This window comes from Panthera tigris, chromosome B2 (genome assembly GCF_018350195.1).
Source record: "Panthera tigris isolate Pti1 chromosome B2, P.tigris_Pti1_mat1.1, whole genome shotgun sequence".
NCBI classification, from domain to species: domain Eukaryota; kingdom Metazoa; phylum Chordata; class Mammalia; order Carnivora; family Felidae; genus Panthera; species Panthera tigris.
The window spans coordinates 7,462,751-7,485,378 of record NC_056664.1 but is presented as its reverse complement, the minus strand read 5'-3'; the positions used below and the strand labels follow the sequence as shown (position 1 = coordinate 7,485,378).

The 22,628-nt window shown below is 45.6% G+C and overlaps 1 protein-coding gene across 1 annotated transcript in view; it reads left to right on the top strand.

Annotated features, from left to right (window-relative positions):
- Positions 1–20,678, top strand: part of LOC107180379 — a 616,686-nt gene extending 596,008 nt beyond the window's left edge. Inside the window, exon 10 of the mRNA XM_042985610.1 lies at positions 20,483–20,678. The gene's annotated coding sequence lies outside the window, so the exon portion shown is untranslated. The remainder of the gene's footprint in view (positions 1–20,482) is intronic.
- Positions 20,679–22,628: the final 1,950 nt, after the last annotated feature.

The window sequence follows — 22,628 nt, the reverse complement described above, 5'->3', positions numbered from 1 at the left end:
GACTAGTGGTTCCGGTTTATTACAGTGACAGGTCATGGCTGAAAATCCACAAAGGGAAAAGGTGGCTAGGTGGAATCCAGGAGAGACCGGGCACCAGCTGCCAGTTGCCCTTTCCCAATGGACACACGCGCAACACTTCCTTCCGTCAGCAACACGCTGTTCTCTCCGCAACAAAACCCTGTGTTGCCCACAAGGGAAGTTCACTTGAGCCTTGGAGTGCAGGTTTGTGTGTGTGTGTGTGTGTGTGTGGGGGGGGGGGGGTCAGCCGCATAGGCATTCGGAACCTGATCTACTTCATTTGCAGCCCCCAGAGGTCAGATTTATAGTGTGGTCCAGAGCTTCAGGCTTACCAGACCAGGTGATCGCTCACCATAAGTCCTATTGTTAACATAAGTTGTTTGGTGTGGCCCGAGGCCTCAGGCGTACCAAGACACTCCCCTGATGTGACGCACCAAGGACTCTGAGGTCGTGTCTCAGATGCCAGGCCAAGGACCGCTCCTGAAGATTGGGAAAATGTGCAGGTTTGAGAGCCAGGACTTCTGCGTTACCCTTTCCTGCGCACGTTCCATAGCGCCTTTGTTATTTCCTAACAGACTACGTGAGGCCAAAATTGGTAACTGTTTTTTCTCAGCATTGGGCACCCACTTTCCTGACTGATTGCAGGTGCTCTGTATTTACTGAAAGAATGAAACCTACGTTTGTCGTCTTGATTTCCTTCTAGTCTACATGGTGTTCTTTGTCCTTCTGTGCGGCAGCTTTCGTGTACTTTTTCTTTATTAGGGAGTTTTGTCCTGTGTTTTATGCCCGAAGTTACTTAGTGCTAATGAATGGTATGTAGTAAGTATCTAAGGGGCGCCTGAGTGGCTCATTTTCTTAATTGTCTGACTCTTGATTTTGGTTGAGGTCATGATCTCACAGTTGTCAGATCAAGCCCCGCGTCGGGCTCTGTGCTAGGCACGGAGCCTGCTTGGGAGTCTCTCTCTCCCCCTGTCCCTCTCTGCTCGTGAGCTGTCTCTCTCTCTCAAAGAAAATATGTACCATATTCTTCTACCTTCCAATTATATTCTATACCTCCAGTTGTTATACTACCAATATTTTAAAGTTTTTATTTTAGTATTTAAAAATTTTGTGTTTTTTTTATTTTTTAGAGAGACTCCGTGAGAGTGTGGGAGAGGGGCAGGAGAGAGAGAGAGAGAGAGAGAGAGAGAGAGAGAATCCTAAGCAGGTTCCACACTCAGCACAAAGCCTGATGCAAGGCTTGATCCTACAACCTTGGGATCATGATCTCAGCCAAAATCAAGAGTTGGGCGCTCAGTGCACTGAGCCACCCGGGACCCTAAATAGTTCTCAAAATGCAGGTGTTTTTTACAGTTCTAAATATGTAGGGAGACAAATAGGGTCGGTATGTTGGATTGTGTGACGCCTACTTGTATCACCAAAGTTATTTCTGAGGGAGAGGGGTGTTGAGTCTGCATCTGCCTGAAGAATTTCAATAACCAAGTCACGTGAACTTTGAAGACACTGACTATGTAATGAATTTTGTTCTGCCTATATCAGAAATAAAGTGAGAGAGAAAGTCCCCTGGAACAAAGGGGTACATCCCTTTTTTTTCTTCCTGCAAATCCCCGGCATCTTAATCTTCAAGGTGCTCATGACCTCCAAATAGTTGCCTCTACCTACAACCTTTCCCTGGCCCGGAGACCAAAGGTGACAGGCCCATCTTTGTCAGTGAACTTCAATAAATCTCCTTTCAAAACTTGTTTTAAGGTTTATTTATTTTGAGAGAGCGAGAGAGTGAGCAAATGGGGGAGGGGCAGAGAGAGAGGAAAGAGGGAAAATCCCAAGCAGGCTCTTTGCTTCCAGCAAACAGAGCCCGAAGTGGGGCTTGATTTCCTGAAGTGTGAGATCACAACCTGAGCTGAAACTGAGAGATGGGCACTTAACTGACTGAGCCACCCAGACACCCTTCAAAATTTCTTGATTGTGATAGTGTTGCCTTACAACTCTAGCTATAAAATAAGTATCCATGAGTTTATATTAATAGGAAAATGATTGAATAAGTAAGTCCCTGGGAGAGAAGAGACTGTTATCCCCTGCAGAAGAATTCCAAACAACTGGTGTCGATATTCTGTCCACAAAAAGGTGGGGTCTAAGTCCCTACCTCTTAGTTCAGGATGCACGTAGTGACTTCCTTCCTTCCGGAAAGCACAGTGTGGGCAGCGGGGCCGGGGGGTGGGGTGGAGGAAGAGAAGCTTTATGGTGGAAAAACATGATGGACACTACCACAGCCCGATGACCCAGCTTCATGTCCGTAGGTCAAGGCATGTTGGTGGCATGCAGCCTTGATGTAATCTGACGAGGACGGCAGTGACGCTTCACCTCTGTGGGTTTTTCTCCCCAAAACCCGAAAACCCCAATCCGACTGCAAGGCAAAAAGGCCCAGTCGACCAAAATTGAAGGGAATCTAGGTGATGCCTGAGTAGTACACGAGATCATAAACAGCGGGGCCAGTCTGAGAAGCTTGTAACCCAGAGACATGTAAGGACACATGACAAATGTAATGAAATATCCTGGATGGGATACTGGAACAGAAAAAGGATATTACGTGAAAACTGAGGAAATTCAAATAACATATGACTTCAGTTACTAATACTACATCTGTTGTTCATTTGTGACAAACACAAGATGTTGATAATCGTGGACTCTGTATGACCTTTTGCACTTTTCAAATACATCCAAAACTATCCTAAAATTTAAAAAATTAAAAAAATTTTATTCTGTGATAAAGTCTTTTGATTTAATCTCAGTGATATTTTAATGAAATTTGCTTATCAATTTTATTCATGTTTGATCAAGAATTCCAGTTGACTGGAGTTTATTTTTTCTTATTTTTTAAAAAAAAATTTTAAGTTTTATTTTTGAGAGAGAGACAGAGCATGAGCATGAGCAGGGGATGGGCAGAGAGAGAGGGAGACACAGAATCCAAAGCAGGCTCCAGGCTCTGAGATGTCAGCACAGAGCCCGACGCAGGGCTCAAACTCACGAACCATGACATCATGACCGGAGTCAAAGTCGGACGGGTAACCGGCTGAGCCACCCAGCCATCCTGAGTTTAGATTTTTTTTTTTTAAATTTTTTTTTTTCAACGTTTTTTTATTTTTTTTTATTTTTGGGACAGAGAGAGACAGAGCATGAACGGGGGAGGGGCAGAGAGAGAGGGAGACACAGAATCGGAAACAGGCTCCAGGCTCCGAGCCATCAGCCCAGAGCCTGACGCGGGGCTCGAACTCACGGACCGCGAGATCGTGACCTGGCTGAAGTCGGACGCTTAACCGACTGCGCCACCCAGGCGCCCCGAGTTTAGATTTTTTAATGTGACTGTCATAAGGGTGATTTTTCTACAACAGACACAGAAATCATTTCGTCATTGTTTTGTTTGGGGGAAATAATTATGCCCTTTTGGATTCTGAATTTCTTACCGTTCTTTAAGAAATTGTAAAGGTTGTGAGATGCTATGGGTGTACCCATCTTAGAAATAACAGGATAAAACCACTAAATTAACTAAACGAATTGGCATAAAATGGAAAAAAAAAGAAACAGCAGCATTTTTGAGAGCATGAGTCCAGACAACGTGTCTGTAAGACAGGCTTTACAAACTTCATTTGATGAGTTTTTGCTTTTCTGAGGAGATGATTCTTTTCTGTAATTATCGTTCTGTTTTTCCTGACAGGCTATCTAGTACCCGCCGCCGTAAGCTCCCTGTGAATTGAGTTATTCTCAATCATACTCTGTATTATGAAGGCATTATTTGAGTGGCTGTCCACTGTGATCTGGTTATTTGGAGCTTTACATAAAACAGGTGGTTCTTCCATTGCATCAACGTTTCTTATTACCTAGAATTTGCCATCTTGTTGTCTGTGGCCCGTCAGACCTACCCCCTCGCAGATGTGGCTCTAGCCTACAGCTTGTCCTTGTTTATTTCACTTCCCGTATACGTCTTGGTCATTTTTCTCTGATGGTCCAAGTTCCCTGTTTTCAGACTTTATCAGGGCTCATGCTATACGGTCATGGGTTTATTTACACTGATTAATTCCCAGAGGTCTTTGCAGCGGCTAATTTTGTTTGGCTCCAAAATGACCCAGGCAATTCTGATTGCAACTCTGCTCAGCAGGCACAGGGCTGAAACTCATAACCACAGAGCAAGGAGCAGAGATCTACGATCCTATGAACCCAGTGCTCTCAAAGGTGTCGTTTTCCGGGTCGCCGAGACCTGGGGTGTGAGCTGTTGGCTCAGACATCGTTCCCGATTTGTTTTCCTTTAGATGATGCTTTGAACTTGACCTGTCAGTAGTATGACTAGTCTCGAGTACAAGCTTTAGAGTCCCATAGAGCAAGGTGCAAATCTTACCTCAGTTGTCAGCTATTTCATTTTGAGGAAGTTACTTAATCTCTGTGGGGCTCAGTTTTCTCATCTTTAAAATGAGAATAATAGTAGACTGGGAGAGTTGTAAAAGTCAGATTACAATTTTTCTAGAGCTCCTCTGGAGTGCCTGGTTCCATGTGACGAATGCTTAATACAGGCTTGCTGTCATCAGAATGGTTATTAATTGGGCTGAACTGCCTCACCTTCTCTTTAGCCCCTTCTGGCAGGCTCTGGACTGCTGCCCGCCATGTCTCCGCTCGACGTGCTGATTTATCCATTCACATGTGTTTGTAGTCCCTGTGTGGTAGGAGTAGGCTTCGCAACTTTTGTGCCCTGCTTTAATTGGTGTTTTTAAGTTTATTTATTTTGTGAGAGAGAGAGAGAGAGAGAGAGAGAGAGAGAGAGTGAGTGCACAGGGGAGGGGCAGACACAGGGAGAGAGAGAATCTCAAGTCAGCCCCACGCTGTCAGCCCAGAATGCGACGCACGGCTCGATCCCATGAACCGTGAGGTCATGACCTGAGCTAAAACCAAGACTTGGATGCTTGACCGACTGAGCGACCCAGGCGCCCCTTTAATCACTTTAAAAACTCTATAGAATGTCATTTGGTTAGTTTTCACCAGCATAAACATGTCATTAGAAGTGTTACATTTTCTTCCTTGCATTTTGACATATGATGATTTCCTAATAACACGAAGTGCTGTGCAGACCCTGCACAGTGGGATCTGCCCTGATTTTGTATTGGGTATGTTTGGAGTCAAGTAGGAGAGAGAAGGAAGACCTACAGGCCGAGTAATGGACTCTGGGGCCCGACTGCCTGAACGTGTAGCCTGCTTTCCCATCTATTAGCTGTGTGGCCCTGGCCGAGTTACTCAACTTCTCAGTTACTGCTGTTTCCTCATCTGTAACATGGAGAGAAGATTAGTGCCTAATTCCTAAGTTTCCTAGTGAGGGTTAAATGTAGAGTGCTCACGGCACTGCCAACCATGTATTAAGTAATAATTAAGTGTTCGGTATTATTAGAATTCTTCTTTTCCAAAAGTTCCACAACACTTACCGCATGAGATAATCTTACCAATAGATGAGGCCCGTTTCAACCTCAGTAACTTCAAACTAATAAGATTATCTTTTTTTTTTTTTAACGTTGACATTTTTTTTTTTAATGTTTAGTTTTGAGAGAGGAAGAGAGACAGAGCGGGAGCAGGGGAGGGGCAGAGAGAGAGAGGGAGACAGAGAACCCAAAGCAGGCTCCAGGTTCTGAGCTGTCGGCACAGAGCCTGACGTTGGGCTCATACTCACAGACCACAAGATCATGACCTGAGCCAAGATCCGGTGCTCAGCTGACTATGAGCCACCCAGATGCCCCAAAATTATCTTTTTAATATACCCATATAACTAAATTTGTCCCGTGAAAGGAGTCCTGAGAATTGCTACACTTGTATCAATTCATAAACATTGAAAAACTATTTCATTATTGTCTTCATATTCTATGAAAATTATGCTTTTGAATATCCTCATGAATAGCAAATCTTTGTTTTTTAGAGCCTCAAAAATGAGAGCCAACTCTGTTAAACGTAAGGCCATCTTTCTATATATTTATATAATTTCATATACTTGCATAATTATGTAAATTCGGTAACTTTCTAATCTTCATAAAATATATACACACAATATCCACCCTACATATAAAATGTGGGGGTACTAGAGAGGGAGAGTATCGGGAACCAGTGTTTAATGTAAACAGAATCATTTTCACGGAAAAGTGAAACATCGAGCTTCGGTTCGCTTAAAAAACACCCCACAGAACGTCGCTCACATTTCGAGAGTATTTTTAAAAAGCATAATTGAAGTTTTCCCCTTAGGGGATAGAGTCTACATAAACCGCGCATTCAGGCAAACGGAAGAACAAACCAGCGTCTCGTCTTTCTGGTCCCGGCGCGCTTTTCTCCCCGTCGGTGTTTTTACTTTCGTGCAGACCCCGTGAGGCTGTGTTGCTGACCTGCAGAAAAGGCCATCACGAGCAGGGAAGCGCGCTCCGGCGAGGCGCTCGGTCTAACTGAACGTCTGGGGCGGATTCCTGCCTCCTCTGTCGCTTGAGAGAGCTTCATGACTGTCGCGGCCAGTGAGACACCTGTGTGCATTTGGCATCCTCAGCGTGGCCATTTTCTGACTTTAAAGCGTCCTCTAGAAGGGCCGCTTCACTGCTGGGATGGAGATGTGGTCACCTGTGACCTAGGTCATTTCGTAGTAGAGTCGCTGTTGGTGACGGTAAGCGGACGCGTTTACAGCTTCTGTTCAGATCCGATGCTGTTAGGCACTTAATTACCTAACAGTTTGCCACCTAGGGATATTTTGCAAGCAGATAATATCGAAGGGCGTCGGTCCCCACCCCCAGTGCTGCCTGGGTCTGGACGACAGGTGCGTGGCACAGCCCGGACTTCTCATTCCGGCTCCCTGGTGTGCTGAGTGACCCTCGCCTCGTAAGGCCAGGGTCCAGGGAACTCTGCTGACTCCCTGACGGTGACCCGGGGCCGGGGGCAGTGAAGAGGCAGGCACAGAGAAAGCCTGGGTCCACCGTGGGCTCCACTTTTGAGAAAATCAAGCCCACCTTTCTCATTTTTTAGTTTTAGTTCTTTGATCTAAGAGAAAAATTGCATAGTCTAATCACCTACGTAGCGAAAAGATCAGCTATTCTGACGTTAACGTTAGGAGGGTGGGATGCGTCTTAGAACCTTGCGGTGGCGTTCCTTCTACCCTGCGTGAGCTCTCCAGGTGATGGGTGGGTCTTCTCTTGTCACTGTTTGCTGTCCGTCTCTCTCCTAACTAAGGATGTGGACTGTGTTCCCATTGTGACAGCTGCTGATTGACATCGAGCAACAGTGTTGTCATGGCTCTAGTTAAAAAAAAGGAGAAGGATAGTGGATCTTTTCAACCTAAAGGTTCTCTCTGTAGAGTTAATTAAAGACTTTTTACGAAGACATTTGGATTATGGAAAAGTGATGATATCACATTATGACATTTATTTCGTTCCCTACCCTAAGAATCTCCGTAATTGGCTCACCTATTGAAAACCATTATTTTTATCAGAGGGTAAAGATGGCTGGGCCCCCATTCTGGCTTCCCTCACGTAACTAATTGGCATATCTTCCAAAAACAACTGTGAACAGAGGACCTTTTAGATGCGTCCGTGCGCCGTTCACATGTTTTGAAACCGTTTAACTTGAAAGTCTATGGGCCACGTTTTCCAAGGGTCAGCGTTTTATTTATGCCATTGTATTAACGTATTTTAGACATTTCATTAAAATTCCACACGACCATTAGCTGTTCTAATGCTGGGCAGCTCAGGGTGCATATTGTCGGGGTTCGTACTTTGCATCGGAAGAAACCTGGGTTGGAAAACCGCCAACTGCTCACCTGTGGTCATACAGCGAAGAGATCCCTGGCTACAACATGGACACCGCAATCTAGAGCTTTTGACAGCCGGTGCGGTGTTCTTCCTGCCAGGCCGAGCTGTTCCATACCACGGAGGCAGTTCGCTCAATGCGGCGCTGTTGTGATAGAGGAAAAACAGAAGGTGTACCCACCGCCTTCTCGGAATTGATGCCTTCCCTGGGGGTTCTGTCTTCCCCTGGAAGAGGTCTCTATCTCTATACATACATTCCTGTGTCCCTCAGGGCCGGTTTGCTCCTCTGCCTTAGCTTTGTATGTTTGTTTGTTTGTTTTGAAATACTATAGATTCTTATATGTACTCACCCCAGACAACATAAAAGGTCAAATAATTCACAAAGTCCCCATCCGGCGATGGCAACATTGTGATTTAGGTGGAACCCATATGCACGAAGGCACAGGGGAGCCCAGAGAGTCACCAGTTTGATGTGTCCACCAGGAAAGCGAAGGCAGGTTATGCTCTGCTGGATCTGTTCTTCAAGAATAAGGGAGGTGATGGTACCGTTTACGTTGTGTGTCCACATCCTGGGATTCGGTGTTCTGCCCCACGTGTGCATCATTCCCAGAGCTGCCAAGAAACTGAATTCATAGGCTGGGAAGGGGATTTTGAATCGAGTAGTAGTCACAGAGCAGTGGTTAAAGAAACCGGATATATTCTTTGTAGAAAAGGAGAGTCTGAGCGGGCGATGATAGATTGCCTCTAATATTTGCAGGACCATCACGTGGAAAACTTTTGAGACTCGAGCCCTCCAACTTCTCATTCGAGGGCCAGGAAACAGGAGCTACAGCCAGGGTTCCCCTAACATGGAATCAGACCTTCTGGCTCAGGGCTTTTAAATAATCAGGCTGTTGCAGTCAGGAGATGGGATGGTCTGCCTCCCTCCCAGGGCACTGCATTTTTCAGTCCCTGGAGGTGCCCGTGGGAGCCAGGATGGTTACGTGGAGGAGATATTTTTAAAGGGCAACATTCACAATTCAGAGCTGCAGTTGGACCCGATGACCTTTAAGGTGCTTTCCAGCACCTGGGGTTTTATGATTCTGTTTCTATTATGCCCCGATGCTGGGTATGTGTCACATTGTCTGAACCAAACACTGAGAATGGACAGGAGCGCGGTTTGGAATGTTGCTGGTGCTTTACATCTATTTTGTGTTTCAATTTCTGGAAGCGGTCTTTGTCTTTGAGGCAGTTTGGTCCCTGACCTTCTGTAACATTTGGAGCCCAGCCACACTGTCTTTGTTTACTGTAAAGAGCATGGAAAGACCGACTTCCTGACAGTGCTCTGCAGAGTCTAAGGTCAAACCACTCACAGGTGAACAAACAGTCCCTTCCACCTTAAAATTGCTACTTGGCCCCTGTAAAATGGGGCAGGGTAATGACACCGGGTAACAGAAGGAGGGGAAATCCGTGGTCTGCCAGCAGCCAGCAATTAGTCACTTTGTCATTCTGCTTTGTGAAGAGCTCATCTTAATTCAGTATCCATTTGGGGGAAGTTCGAAAACATGGCATGCAATTTTCCGCCCTCTAGCACACTACTAAGTAAGCCTGCAAGATCCTTCCTTTCTCTACATTATCATGACTGCATCATTTATATGTCCCAGGACTGCAAAGCTAAAGCATAATGTTCTTATTCACTTATGGGACTTATGAGTAACACTAATTGAATATTCATATCGTCCAAGCTATTTCTTTTTCTTTCTTTCTTTTTTGTTATGCTGAGACCTCAAAGTGGCCTGGTGGGGTTGATTACCGCTCAAGAAGGCATCTCTATAATCATCATCATCATCATCATCATTTATGTTATTTATTTTTTTTACTAACCTCTGCTATTGTTTACTGTCATCCAAAGCAATAGGTCCCCTTTGTCAAGGGATGGGAAGTGTCTTCCAGGGTAAAGTTACTGGTAAGCTCTTTCCGCGCCTAGACTTCATTCATTCCTTTTACACCACTCCTGTGCTTTACACACCATCTTACATTAGTAGGTGCGCATAACACATGTGTGACTGTCACTGAATAACACAGTGACCTTCTCACATATTCCCCGTTTACTCAAAATCACTTATTTGCAAGATCCAAGGTTTTTTTTTTTAACATTTAAAGATTAATTATTAGAAGTGATCTGAAGCAATACAAATAAAAACATGTCCAGCATAAATTCGCCATTTTTTAAAAATATTTTTCCTTCAAGAATGCAGCAATAAATTTGACGTTGGATGCAATTTATTTTTCTTTTCTTCTCTTTTCTTTTCTTTCTTTCTTTCTTTCTTTCTTTTTTTTTTGGTCTCTAGTGTAAGCAGGCTCTTGAAATGCCCTAGTTCTATCTAACATTGCTCTTGAACTCCACTTAGAGATGATATACTAGCCTTTTACTAAAATATATCTAGGTATTAAAAGCCCAATTCTTTGCTGCTGATGAGAAAGATTATTAACACTTTTTTTTCCCCAGCTATAATATGAGGCAATAACACCCTTTTTTACTTGCAGAGCCAGAGGCAGTATGTCATATTAACCTCCATTAACTGCCTACGAAATGAGGTACGTTCGTTAATTTAGTATTCTGGTTAGCTAAGATTGTGTGAGAAGGCTGATCAACTTCCCTTTGTTTTTTCCCTTTGCTACATAAAAAAAAAAATAAATAAGGGAACGGTAAAATACGTTCACACACGTATTTTCTTGCCTTGGTGCGTGTGGCATCTGTATCACGGGCTAGCCGTGGATGACATCGCTGTGCGGCTGGTGGGCCAAGATGGGGGTGGCCGGAGAGGCCGGAGGGAGCACCGCCTCATCTAAGGGGGCCCAAAAAGTAGATCTGAGGCGTATGGTGGGGGAACGTGCCGTCGAAAATCTGGGCCAATGGCGGTAGGAGAAAATAAAGTCCACTTCCCTGTATGTAATCTCATGACGGACCTTGCCCCTTGCATGTCCTATGAAACACGGAGTTCTCTGTAGAGTTTTTCCCCATATGGAGCACCGCTTCTGATTTTCCCATTTCTACCTCTGTGACTTTCATTTGCTCATTCATCATTTTGTAAAAGTGCATCCAGCGTTGTGCTCGCTACTGGGGAAACAGATTAATGACACGGCTCCTGCACTCAGGGACCTGCTTCTTTCTCTGTCCAGGCTTAAAAACATGTGCAGTCAGCGTGGCCACCATCGTTCTCCTCGTTCTCCACGAGCACTTGGGCAACGTCATTTCTTTCTCCGTAAAGCCTCCAGAATCCATCTCGATTTTTCTTTGGCCGCTGTCAGAGTTCGGGCACTGTCCCCATATAGTGATTCTACTGCAGGAAACTATTATTCTCCTTCTACCCAAGCTCCCCCGTCCCTTTTCCATCTCACCTGTGGCTATACCCGGCCCCGTGTCCTACGACTGGGTTGTTCTCTTGGCTTGTTCTCAGGACAGTCCCACTGCTACGAAAACTAACAGCCTCCTTGCACCGAATCGATCCTTTCGGGCACCCTGCGCCTTGGCTGTGTCTTCTCACCGGGCTGGTTTCCCTCCCACCGTTCATCCAGTGCCAAGTCCGGCAAGGGGGCGAAGACCGTGTGCTCAGGGCCCAGACCAGCCACTCCCTCCCTGTGCGGTCCTGGACGACTTCCTTCCTTTCTCTTTGGTGTTTCTGTTCTAGATCACTGAAAAGAGCAACACATCCCTCCTAGGATCGTTAAGATGAAGTGGGTTCACGTATGTAAAACGTGTGGAGGAGACTCGCTTGTGTGTTCCGTCTTGCAGTGTCTGTTTGGACTCACGCCTCAACTGCACCCCTCCAGACATCTCACGGCACATCTCGGGGTTCTCTGCTGTCCCTTCCCAGCATCTAGGTAGAAGTCATCTTTCCCTTCTCTGGCCCTACTTACCTGATGCTCATTTAGTGGGCAGATTTACACTATTGTTATTATTTTTTAAAGGAACTAAAATTTGAGCAGGTAGCTAGCAGTTCAAGATAGTGCATGGTTAGGACCCATAGAATACATACCACAGATTCCATAGATGATACGTTCTCTGAGGGCAAGGGGAGTGCCTCATGGGGCTTTGCTTCCTTTCCAGTGCTTTTTGCCTCGTTATTAACAGCGGTAGGCCCAAATTAGTACATTTTCCCTGATTCAATGGGTGACGTGTTTGGATGCTCAGGAACGGAGTAGTCTATACAAAACAGATAAGGCATAGTCGGGTAACAAGGTGTCTTCACTGGTAGCAGAGGAAGGTGGTGATACAAAGGGGCCATGCACAGACCATGTGTGGAAGGGTTCTGGATGTCACCGATATGGTGGCTGAGTAGGATTCGTTGGGTGACAGGCCGCCAAACGTTCCGGAATGCAAAAAGAGACCAGACAGAAGCTTGTCGAGTGTGAGGGCATGAGTGCCTGAGCTTACACTCTGGAAATGGGGAATGGAGAGGAAATCTTAAATTCAGGGGGAGTCTGTAAGGAAAGAATCCACAGGACTCGGGAGTTCTTAGAGAATGATGATGAGGGAAGAGTGCAAAAGTGCCCCTGTCTGTCTTCCTGGTACCTTTGGAATATTTGTAGTTACTAGACGTTGAGCCCGTGATGGCGGGGACCATGCCCATATGGTTCACCCCTGGCCTCTCGGGTGTTTGGAACGGTCCCTGACACCCTCACACAATTGGAGCCTGGCAAGGGCAGCTTGAACGGTCTCTTTCCTTGATATCTACACTATCGAGTAAGTCCTGTTGTAGACACTCTTGCCACTCATTGGAGGATTCTGTGGTGCTAGTTAGCCGGCATGATCAATTTTTCTAAACAGACCTACTTCTCACATCATCGGCACGATGTCCCAAATAGGCAACTTTTTTCATAAGTGAGGGAATCTACAAGACCCTGAGGCCATCTCCTTCCTCCATGCCGTATTGTAACTATTAAAACATACCTGGCAGTGCAGCCCTTCTCTAGAAAGCATTTGTTTGCTCTCGCCCTGCTGAGAAGTAGCAATATCCGTGTGGCTTAAGGGCTCTAGCTGTAGCCATGAGCAGCGTTAGAAAAATATCACCACCATTTGCCAGCATGAGATGCCAAACTGCAAGTAAGAGGCATGTCAATTCAATGAAGCAGAAACATTTCCCTTGTTTTTAATGATTACTTGTGGGAGAGCTTGATGGTTATGTGTCTGTGTGCCTTTAAAGAAGAAATTGCATTTTTGGAGGGGGGGGAATGATGGAAACCGTCTCGCCTCTTCTCCCTACAAAGGGACAGCCTTTTCCCACATGGGTGAATATTGCCTGCGCCACTCGCCGAAGAAAAGCAGCGGTCTTGGCAAGCATCTTATTAGTCTAAAAATAAATTATTCAGAATGCAGGTTCAGATACAGATTGCAGGGAGAGATAATAGAATTGGTTTCCCAAGCCTGATCATGCTATGAAGATATGGTGTGTGCTTTTCAGGAATCCACTTAAGTGGAATCAGCTTTGACTAATACAAACTAGAAATAATATTGCTGCCATCCAGCTAGTGTCTGTGGTACAGCATCCTGCAAATGTCTTCAAGCATCCCTGGCCTCTGTGGTCTGTGTAAGCGTGCGTGTATGAAGTACACATGCATTCACGAGCGTTTCTTCCGAGATGCCTTCTTCTCATTGTTCTTGCGAGGAGCTTTCCCCGTGGCAGCGCGAGAGGGGCATGTCTCACTCGAGATTTGTCTCCCTCCTCCTCCCCCCCTGCCTCGGTGAAATAGTTGACCACATCAGCAGCCGGCTCCACTTGTCATGTGGCTTCTCATGTGATGCCGGGGCTGCAGCACTTTGGAGCAAGAGCCTTTGTGACTCGGCACTCACGGACAGTAGTGGTTCGGGGACAGAAGAGATTTTGGAGGGGGCGGGGTGGCCAATAAACCGAGAAACGTCAGAAATAAAAGTCGCACGAAGTACCCTGATCTCTGTATTCCTTTTTATTTTTTTTATTTTTGGAAATTTGGTTTTCGTTCATTTTTTTTTTAATGGTTTGTGTCTGTTTTTTTTTTTTTCCTACTCCCGCAGGCGCCGAGCTGCGCTGTTTTGTGTTTCTTTCTTTCTTTTTCTTTTTCTTTTTTTTTTTTTTTTTCCTCCTCTTCCGAAGCCAGACCGTCCTTGCTCTCCCAGCCCCAGGGCTGCATCTCTGTGGGCACGCCGAGCCTCCCCGGTTACCTGAGCTGCTCCTGCGGTGTCCCCGCCTCGGCTTCGCCAGGGTGCAGGTGCATCTGAACCCGGAGCGGCGGTCTGCACAGCGCCCAAGGAGGACCTGCTCCGGAGCTCTGGCCGGGGCCCCTCGCGGCTGGAAGAGGCTGAAGCTGCACAAGGCCCGGGGTGGGACGGACAGAGCGGACGCCGAGGCCCGGGGACGGGGAGTTAGCAACACGTCCCGTGCCCGCCGGGTCCTCCGCGGGGCCGGGGCGACAGCGGCTCCCCCCTCCTGCCGTGGGCACCCAGCTCGGGGCTGCTCCCGGGGATTAGTCTGGGTGGGAGGGGGGTGGCGAGCCGCGCCGAGATGCGGCGGCATTTTACCTGAGTGGAGCCGAAGGTGGATGGACCAGGTATCTGCTGCGTCTGCCCGGCGAGGCAGAGCTGGAGAGAGACAGTGAGGGGGGCGCGTGAAAGGCAAGAGGAGGTGCCGGATGCCGCTTGGTCGTCTGCCGCTTGGTCTGCATTCCCGTTCTAGAGAGGAGGGCATAATTTATAACCCGGCACATGGATGGAGGAACTGTAAATTGTAGTCTGGCCATCCCCTGTGCTGTCAAGGCAGAAACTGATGGGCTAGGTGACTGAACCGTGTCCCCAGGGAGAATCGCAGCCTAGCAGCATGGCTTTAAATGCATGTGCATGCATGTAGAGACATGAAAAGAAAGATTTCTGACCATTTTACACAGGAAGTCTGTCACTTGGCTGGACCGGGCTTGATTGCAGCTTGTATTTTCAGCTCAGCTCAACACCCATTTCCTGACTAGCTAGAGACGATGGCCAAAGCAGCTGCATGCAGAATTTTCTTGTTAATGTGAAAGCAAGACCCCTCAGCGTTAACTCCTTGGAGCTCTGAGTGCTCTGCGCTTTGCTAGGGCTGATTGCGGGGTTTTGTTTTCTTCTTCTCCTCCAAATCCCTGTAAACACAGCTGTATTCGGTATGGGGAAAAGATTCTATCCTGTAAATAGAAATCTGATCAATTTAATCAAAATAAATGTATCCCAGATGACTTCGGGACCAGCTGGCTACCACAGGCTTCAGATGCTAAAATGTTCGATAGACACGAATGCGGTGTTCTATTTACATGTTTTAGAATTCCAGGATCAGCGTATAATTTAAAAAAAAAAAAAATCCTTTTCTAAGGAAGAGTAGCGGTCCTCCCAGCTCCCAGCCACACGGTTAAGGCACAGGTGCGGGATGCTGGTGGTGAGATTTGGGAGTCGGTGGCGCTGCGTTCCGAAGGGCGCGTGACGTGCGGCGTCTAGAGCGGCCACAGTCCGCGTGGAGCAAGCGTGCATCCGACTTGCAGCGTAGAGAGGCGAGTGCCCTCGGAGTCGCCTCCGCGGAGTTTGGGGGAGGTGCTTGAGGCTGGTTTTGGACTCAGATGAGTGAGCCGTGCTGGTCTGACCCCAGCTCCGTGGAGTCCACTCAAACCTGGGGAGGAGGAGTTTTCCCAGTTGTCATGGGGAGCTCTTCTGGGACGCCTGTCTGGCCTTTCCACTGTTTGTTACTATTTCTACAAAGGCAGCTCTGTGTGTTGGATTATGTTTGGCCAGCTGTTGATGCATTCCTGCGGGCGGGGTTGGGTGGGGATCTCATTACTGTACTTCCCCACTGTAGATCTGGGGGCATGGCGTGCCGGGAGGGAGTGGAGAGCCAGCAAGCTGGAGAATCTGATCTTACCGCTTTCTCCAGAGAGTCCACGAGTGAATCCAGAAGGGCTCAGAGTGGCGAGATGGGAGGGGGGGGCGGATAATGGGGCGAAAGGCGGGGGGGGGGGGGGATTGAAACTGAGCAAGCACATGAGAGAGAACAGTCTTAGAACTTCAAAGCTGCATAGACAAGCAGAATGTCAGCAGCTTGTAATTAGCGGTTCATGGTTGCGTCAGTGACTGTATCTCTCCAAGAATAACTATGTGATGTGTGCCACAGAGTGAAGAAGATAGTCATAACTGAGTTATCAAACCCGGTTCAAACAAGGGCAAGTGGATTAAGGAATTTTCTGTTTGTAAATCAAATACGGATGGATTATACTTTTAAGACCGGGTGAATTCTGCGTAATTGAAGGCTGATTTACCAGTTTGTCGGGGCGGGGGGAGTCTCTGTTCGTTAACTGAAATTGTGACTCAGAAATTCTGATTCATCGTGCAAAAAGAACGTCAGGGCAGCCCCCCTTCGTTCAAGGTGTTTCCCCCGCGTTGCCAGTCCTCCTGCCTCCTCCACGCGTGATGTTTGCTTGCTTGTTTTTGGGCATTCACGTGGAAAGGAGTCAGAGGTTGCATCCCAATAAATACGGTCAGGCGCGGTCTAAGATTCCCGTGTTGAATTCAAAAAACTGCCGTGGGGTTCTGCTTTCTGTTCCTTGCCCCAGCGTCAGCCTCCAAAGGGCCTTGGCCGTGACAGCGGTGCCTTCGGAAACCCGCGGGAAGGGAGGGCAGCAGGGCGCCTGGGATTTGAAGGCCGAGTTCGCTTCCCTCCCCTGTGTCTCCCGTGCCTGGGAGATTTTGGTGGGAGTAGAGCCCCCCACGAAGGCACGGTGGGAAGAGCTGATTGGTCGCCAGGCTGACGATGTTTACTCTTATTTGTTTGTGGTGCTCCTCCGCAGCATTCATTTTGCATTTGTGTTCACGCCGCCCAATTACTCCTGACCTGCTTTGTTTCTCTGCCCGAAGAGAAGTCCATTTTAGCGCGGCCCTGTGTATTTGGCTTCCTGGGCGCTCCGCGCGTATGTATCGCGTTCCCCATGTATGCGTTTCCCTTTTTCATGTGAATTAGGGAAAATTGTACGCAGGGAAAGCTGTGTATATTAAATCAATCGCTCTTTGAATCACATGTAATATAATTTAAATATACTGGCTTTGAGGTTGCCAAAGCTGACATTGTCTGAGCCCGTTCAATTTACATCTCCCATTTAGTCAAGAAGCGGAACCTGCCAGATCAGAATAGTGTATTCTGTGCACCCAACAGGGTGGAAGACATTATTTTGTTTGTGTTAGTTCCAACAGCTGGTCATTAATGCGGTCCCCATTTCTAGAGTAAAGTGCTGGTGAGCATGAACGGCTGCCTGATTAATGCCGCCCCTCCGAGGGTCCTTCACCCAGCAGCCACGCTCACAGCAGAATAATGTAGCATGATGTGATTGCACTCTAACAGCATAGTATGTCATTGTGTCACCAAGCAATTGAGGTTATTACGGGGCAGGGCAGACAGACGGGACAGTGGGGTTACTAGACCGTAGCATTTTTAGAAATACAGGCCTGACCTACTTAGAGTTATTCTCTCTGGCTGGCGGCTGCTTGGCACATGAAGTCTCCTGATAGGCTGACGCTGTTGCTAGGGGGAATTAGCATGAATTTTTTTTTCCGCACACAGACTCAGTGACTGAATGATAAAAGCTGACTGGAATTAGAGAGATTTGGTTTAGTATTATACAGATTTATCTGCCTTGTTTTTCTTTCTCAAGTGCAGAGAAAGAGTGCAAAAGACAGATTTTTTTGTTTCCATTTGTTCTTTGACCTTCTTGTTCTCCCCTCCGAGAGGCAGGGTGGGGGGTGGAGAGCAGGACAGTTAGGAAATTTTGGTTAATCTCTGACTGTTGGGGTCATTGAAACGACGTTACAAATTGCGAGATATTTAAGCTTAAAGACTGCAGGGAACGACGAACAGAAGGTTAGATTATTTTTCCTCTTCTGTGCACTAAGCTGTTTTGAAGCTGGGCATCTTTCATGCACTGTATATTTAAACTCTTTCCCTTTTGGACTTGAACAAAACATTTATATAAATTCTTTTCTATCCAAACAGATTGAAGCTTGCAATCTCTGGCTTGTTTAAAATAAGATAGTAAGGATTCCAGATTTAGACGGGAAAAATATATATATATACCCCCTTTTTTTTTTTATGACAAAAAAAATTTTTTTTTCTGGGCTATTTTGGGTTTGGCTCGTTTTTCAAAAGCCAGCCTGATGTTTATGCTCGTGGATAAAACTTAACTGCTCCCAGCCCACCCCCTTTGCCTCACAATATACAGAAGGACAGAGGTTTTTCTCCAGAAGACAGGGTATCTGCACAATTTATCTGGAGATTGTTTTTCCTTGTTGCTGACATCAGCACTGCTGCGAGAGAGCTCACATAATCAATTTTATAAGATGACCTATTTTTTTTTCCCCTACTCCTGCATTCTCCAAGTGTCTGTGTGCTTGTGATTTTTAATAGATCTTTTAAGGTAAACTGAAAGTCCATCAGGAGAAAAATAAAAGCAATGAATGTCTAATCAAGAATACTTTGATTTTTCTTGTTCTTAATTATATGCTCTCTGGGCTTAAATTGCAGTGTCCTTCTGTTACGTTTCACTGCTGAAAGTAATTATTATCCTGCTTTTTTGATTTGAAATTAATTTTTGTAAGAACATGCTGTGATATCACAAGTAAACAAGAGGCCTGGCCACCTAAGGGAGAGGAATAATGGAGGTTCTTAGGAATTTCTAACGTTGGGTTTCTTGGCCACGTGAAAAAAGACGAGAGAAGGTAAATGGGCATTTTTTTTCTTTTCGTTTCAGTCTTTAAAAATATTCGGAACTACTTAGAGATCTATGTTTTTAAGCAGTGATTTCCACTTATACCAGAGATCGCAGTCAAAACAAACAAACAAAAATGCTCTCATGGTATCAGAGTCAAGAAATCCATCAATCTTTTTCTTTTTTAAACTCAGCAGTATTTACATTTCAGCTTACAAATACAGCTTATCAAGCTAAAATAGAGTGTGTGTTCTGATGTGTAACTGATACTTCATAGCCTTACTGGCTTTGAGAACCCTCCAAATAAGGTGTATTTGTAAAGGTTGTCAGCCACACTAACAATCTTTCTTAACTGAATAAAGTGTCAGTTTATATTTGTTGAATAACAGATTACCTTGGTGTGCTGCTCTTTCCAAAATGAAGTAATTTCATTTACTTGAGTGAGCATTTTAATTCTTGTACGAGACTTTGTTTGCTTGGGTCAGTGGACAGTCATTGAAGTTCAAAGTTCCAGAAATAAAATGCCAGTTTAGGATCTCTTAAGGGGAAATGTTGGCATAAGTTCGTTAACATCTGTTAAGGACCGATGCCTAATTTATATGTTGAGTACAGCCTGCGTCCAGGTACCAGGTCAAATCGAATATTTGTTGTTTGATTAATAATAAATTGATCACACTGACGTTGTTCAGGGTGTGAATCTTACTTGGTTGCTTAGGTTGTTAAGAATTTTTCATTGCCACGGCTTTCCTCCATGACTAGAGAGGTCAGTATCAGGTAGGTCTAAAGCAAAAACAAAACCGTTTTCCTGCCTTAGCTCCAGTCAAGCTTAATTTCTGCAGTCAGGCTTACCTCTGATAATGTAAGTCCATAGTGTGACTTTTATCCCCTGCCAATTGATCAGAAAGCCTAAGGAACGTCACTCAATCATTTCGTCAATCCCTTATTTCTACAGTATTTACTTTCTGCTCACCTATGAGGCCGGCTTCTCCACTTAGAAGGTTCAGTTTGGACCAGTGAGTTTTGGGGGATGTTGTCGGGTAAAAAGAAAAAAGGAACACAACATTTGGTTGTTGTGGGGCACCACATACAGTTAGAACTTGGGTTAAACCACTTCCTTTGCCGTGTTATAACACCTAATGATGTATAATCCTTACAACCTGGTAGAGCTGCTTGTGGTGACCATACTGGGTGCTTGGAGATGATCAGTTCTCCTGACCTCACAAACAAGCTCTCTCTCTTCTTGACCATCTTAACGCTTTATAATATTGAAGATCGGGGACACGTGGGTGGCTCAGTTGGTTGAGCATCCGGCTCTTGATTTTGGCTCAGGTCATTGATCCCAGGGTCATGGGCTCATGCCCAGTGTCATGCTCTGCACTGAGATTGGAGCCTACTTAAGATTCTCTCTCTCTGCCCCTCCCCTGCTCATGCACCTGCTGTCTCTCTCAAAAATAAAAAAGAAAAAAAAATATATATATATATAGAAGACCTAACAGTAAGCCAGAATGTATCTTTGGTGAAGTCATGACAGTGGAATGTAACCCAGAGATCTGAAACATCATTATTTAAACAATAGTATGTCAAATACCTTTAAGTAGCCAAGCTATACATTCCCCGGAACTACGTGAGTCACTGTAAATGGTTTGCTTTGGTTTTCTCCCCCTTACCTTCAACCTTTTTCCACCCCTTTAAGTGTGACTACGCTACCGCTACCGTCTTGCGTCGCCACCCCTGAGTTTCCCAAGCAAAGGACTAAACAAACCATATTCATGCTTCTGACCCCTGTGATCGCCTCTGTAGCAAACTCAAGTTAGACCTGTCTGACTTCCTCAGAATGGCACCTTCCAGGCTTCCTTTTCCCTATGGACTATTACACGGTCCTTTGTGTTTTTCTCTAGGAGTCTCTAACCTGTTCTTCATCTGTGTCCCAGGTGCATGGAAGTTGCTTCACAAACATTAGTGGATTAGCAAATGAATTAATGGGAATCCAGAAGACAAATTGTAGAGAAGGATAATGAAGTCTTCTGTCTGCGGCCTTCTCAATGGTACAGGACAGGGCACGGCAAACTTCTTTATAAAGGGCCCGACAGCAACTTCTCAACTTAGATGGGAAAGAAAGAAAGCAGCCACAGACCATTCATAACTGAACGGGTGTGTTTGTTTTTCAATAAAACTTTATTTACAAATACAGGCGATGGGCCAGATCTGATCTGTGGGCTATAGTTTGCTGACCCCTGGTTAAATTATTACCTATGATATTTTGAGGATGCGATTACACAGGACTTGTATACTGAAGATCAAGATATTAAAGAATTCCAAACAATTAAAAAAAAAATGAAGACACAAGGGCACATATTTTTTTGAGATGAGAACTCGTTGCTAGTTCACCATATTTTATTCCCTTGCTGATAACACAGAACGGTTTTTTGTTTTAAATTTAAAGACGAAAGCCAGGATCGTTACTCTTTCTTAAAATATAATGCTATTAAAATCATCCAATGCATAAAAATGGAAAATTTGTACTTTCCCAAATTACCCTTCTTCTGCTTCTTACCCAGGGACAGGAGGAGGCCCAACCTCCGTTAGAAAGAGTTTGTTGGCACAATAACCAAAATGCGCAAAATGGTAAAATCTGGAAGCATTGCCACAGCATCTTGTTATTGTTTACTGATTCTCTTAATCAATTTAAATACTGCTTTAGTTCAGTGACCTAAGTCAGACCTTTGCTTTTTCCCACCTCCTTAGTACTTTTCCAGAACCTAGTTATCAACCAGCAGTATTAGAAGTTCTGCACTATCCAGTTTCGTCTTTTCTCTTGCTGCCTTGGAGTCTCTCTCTTTTCTTCTTTGTTACATGGCAGGATTGGTTGAGCTTGGTTGATGGTGTTGGGGCAGTAAGCAGGTGCATGTAGGGTCTAAGAGCTCCAGCCTGGGAGTTAGGCAAGTCCGTGTCGCCATCTCACCCAGGCACCTGCCAGCTATGTGACCCGTGATGCTTTCGCTTGCTCAGCTTTGAGCTTTGCCCCTCGTAAAGTAAGGATGATGATCGTACCTACCACACGGGAGTTCGGTCAGGGTGAAGTGGGATCGTGAACATAAAACCCTCCTGGCACTTGGTGAACCTTCACTAAAATTTCAGTAGTGCTGTGGCTTTGGCTCTTGCCTCCTTACTGGGAGTCCTTCTGTAAACAAAGGAGTGTGCTGCTGACATGAGGCTTTGAGATCTCAGTGGCATCATTGCGGAAACCCTCCTTAATGTGGAGGCGTCACCTATTTATTTACTGTGGGGAATCAGGCATCAGAAGTCCTGAAGCCAAGAGCCAAGCAGACACAGAAGCCCGGAACAGGTCTGGAGGTATCCAAAAAACTGTCAAGGAATCTTATGCTTGCTGTTTTATCCTTCTTATTTACTTATTTTTTTAAAATTGGTTGTGGGTGTGTTTTAGCATATTTTCTTCTAGGAATGTCCTAGAGGCACAGTAGGTTTATTTTTTTATTTTTTATTTTTTATTTATTTTGTGTCTGTCCAGCATAAGGCCAGACACCGATGCAGTGTAAAACTGCTATTCTACCCTCAAGCTACAATGTTCTTTCTCGAAAATTATGCTCAAGGCTTGTCTCCTCCAGAAAATGTATCCCGATTAAATGGCTTAGAAACAACACATGTCCACAAAGGTTCCTCAGTCTTAAGCTGATTTTGGGTCAAATTGTTAAGAGCATTTGTTATTCGTCATTGCCTGGCTCACTTCCCTGTCCCTTCTTGGCCTCTCTTCAGTAATTATGTTCCCCTGGACGCCTTTGCTGGCCTTCACATGTGGCCTGGGTTATCCTCTTGTGTGAGTACCCGAGGTCCCCAAGCGAACCACTTATTAAGCCATTATTCCTGGTTTCCATCTCTCTGATCACCCCCATGAACCGTGAGAACCACAAGGCAGCAGAACTGTTTCTTTAATGATATTCCCAGCACCTCAGCGCAGAGGGATAGGTGCATGCTAAGTGCTCACGAAATATTTGGCAAGCAAATGACTGTCAGAGGCCTGTCCATTCTGTATATTATGCTAATGCCCATTAAGCAAGT